Source organism: Apis dorsata, unplaced genomic scaffold (assembly GCF_000469605.1).
Source record: "Apis dorsata unplaced genomic scaffold, Apis dorsata 1.3 scaffold_99, whole genome shotgun sequence".
Lineage (NCBI taxonomy): Eukaryota > Metazoa > Arthropoda > Insecta > Hymenoptera > Apidae > Apis > Apis dorsata.
Window position 1 is genome coordinate 1,100,666 of NW_006263397.1, and position 2,852 is coordinate 1,103,517.

Below are 2,852 nucleotides of genomic sequence, written 5' to 3' on the forward strand. Positions count from 1 at the left end.
CGCCTTTTCTTCTTTCTTTTTGATTCTCTTGTTCGTTTGGAAAGATTGAAACGCAATACGTATGGTGTAAAATGATTTATTACAAATTTTGGATCGTTTTCTACAATTTGATTTGATTCTTATATTTAGGAACGGAAAATGATATTTCTGATTGGCAGAGCAAAAATGATGATTATTTAAAAAATTTATATATTTCTTTTCAACGTTTTTCCTCATTTTCTTAAAATTATATCATGAATTATATCAATTTGTCCTCCTCCCTTGCCAGATCAATATTCTTAAAGTAATGCTACTCATCAGAATTACAAAATCCAATTCGATTAAACAATAATTGTGACAATATCATATCTATTGATGATTAATCAATAAAAAAAAGTTAATGAATAAATTGGAAGGAAGCACATATACAAATTAGTGATTAGTCGAACGAGATATCCTGTTCAACTCCACTCATATTCGAAGATCGATCCATTGCATTATTTCGAGGCGGTCGTTGACTTGGACATATCCCAAGCTTTTGCCCACGATCGTTTTTTCGACAGCCGGTGGAGTTCACCTGTCCGCGGCTAACTGTCGGCTGCCCGTACGTACAGGTGTCTCGTCCACGTAACCCGGATGAATGGGAATACGTGCACGGAGAAATGGCACCCAAGAGGCGAGAGAGAACCCGGCTGACCTTTATGAATACTAAGGGAGAAAGGGTTGCGTCCGTGGACACGCGATTTCAGACTGTCAGAGAAAGGGGATCCCGTCGAATTAATAAGTGACGTCGCTCGTCTGTGGTGAATACGAAAATCTCTCGACGAAACGATAGACGCACGAATTTTTCCTTTGAATGATTGACGAGAGGATTGTGATTTTCAGCGAGAGAAAAAACGAGAAAAAAGAATTAATTATCTTCTTAAATTTGAATCATTATATATGATTTATTCATCATTTTATTTCCTATGATTTGATAATCATTGTAACCTTTCGAAAGTAGGACAGGTAACGTCTGATTATTTATTTTTTAATACGTAGTCGTTTTTTCTAAACAGAAGAAGGATGGGGGAGGGGGATGGACGTGTTTAGAGCCCATTCGAACTTTGAATACTGTATAGGTGCAAAGGTAACAGCTTTACAACCCCTTGGAGACTTTCCACGAGCGGAGGGATGACTCGAGTTTATCGTTTCCTCCTCTTTTAAATGTTTCACGGCGTTGCATGTTTCAGACACGATAAGAATCGATTTAATTACGATTTCGACGACATCTAATGTTTAATAGATCGACTCGACTCGGCCATTTTTCTTTCGCAATCGTTGAAGGGACACTTGCCCGAGGGTATTCGTCGCACTCGTTGTGACTAACTCGTTGGAAAAAAAAAAGAAAAAATCGATGGACGCGGGAACGAACGAGGCCACGATTCATATTTAATGTAATCGTGTGCCAGTTTCCATCCAGAGTCCTTCGTTTAATAATGAAAACGAGCGCATCAAGGATCTCGCATTGTTCGTTTTTCAGAGGCGCGTCGATGATCGTTAGACCGAGGCGGTCGCATTCCCGTTTCCTTTTTCATCCGCGATTATACCGTCAGATCTTCGCAACTTATTCCAACAATTACACTGAAAACACAGGTTCGCGACTCGCTATCTAATCATTTAAAACGTTTTACTTGAAATGAAAATTTAATTATTCCATTGAATTTCTGTTGAAACGAAGCTCAAAGCGCAAGATTTATGCTCCGTTCAAGCGTTCTCACGGAATGATATATGAAACGTATATAAATAATTATCGCAGATATAAAATATTTTTTATCTCGTTTTATCTATTCCTCCAATCAAATCTCTCGTTCGTGTTATTCAAATGTTTCAATGTATTTAAAAAATGATATAAAAGATGACGTTGATTCATCTCTATTAAAATATCGTTTATCATTATTCGATTACTCGACAGAATATTATTTCTCACGGAATAATTCCTCTGAAGAAGAAAAATACAAAAATCAGCTGTGCAGCATCCCCCCGATATGTCATCGTTATTTTCCAAGCCGTGGGACGCGTAGATCCGACCGTATTTGCGCTGGGTTATCTGGGTATTGAAATGTCGCGTGTGTCCTGGCCAAAAGAGGAGAGAAGAGGAAAGGTGGGATTATCTGAATACAGTCGTTTTCAGGGGTTGAGTTGCGACTCCCTAGGGGGTAGTAGGTGGCCGGCCAGGCGTCTCTTTGCCCCCCTCTACCCTCTCGTGATCTATAGCGGTCATCTTCGTTACGAATTACCACCATCTTCCTTCCAACTTTGGTATACATTGTTTGAATATCGATTCGCCCCTTTGAAGAGCAGCCGTTTCCAGGAACATGGAGGCATGTGTCGCGATGATCGTTTCAACGTAATTCCTTCGATTGATAACGATGGTAATTCGCTCCCCTCTCCTCCCCCAACATCGTATTTACGCATCGTCCCCCCGCTCTCCTGGGTTTAATCAGGTCCGATGTGGGCGCCGAGCGGATCTTGGTCGTCGAAATTATAGGGGCTTGGTGAGGCGAAACTCCGGGTCCGTTTGGTAGGATTCGAGGAATTTGGAGATCGTGCGGTTGATTAGCGAACTGGTGTCGTTTCTCAAGTCTCAAGTTCAAGGAAGGGAAGCGAGAGAAAAGGGTTCTCGTGCGTTAAAATTATCAAACTGACTGAAGAGAATTGGAGGGGAAAAATTCCCGAAATCCCCTCGAACAGAAATTAGGACGGATCCTCTTAACAAGTACCTAGTATCGTTCGTACGCAAGAAACATCCGAAGATAAAAATCTCGATCGAGGTGTTTACAAGCTTCCCCACCCCTCCCTTTCCCAAGATCCGCACACGCTGCTCCCCCAAC

General features: G+C 41.1%; 1 protein-coding gene across 2 annotated transcripts in view; it reads left to right on the plus strand.

The window, feature by feature from the left end:
• LOC102674516 (POU domain, class 2, transcription factor 1-like) overlaps window positions 1-2,852 on the plus strand; it is a 120,577-nt gene that overhangs the window by 89,655 nt on the left and 28,070 nt on the right. The gene's annotated exons all lie outside the window — the stretch shown is intronic.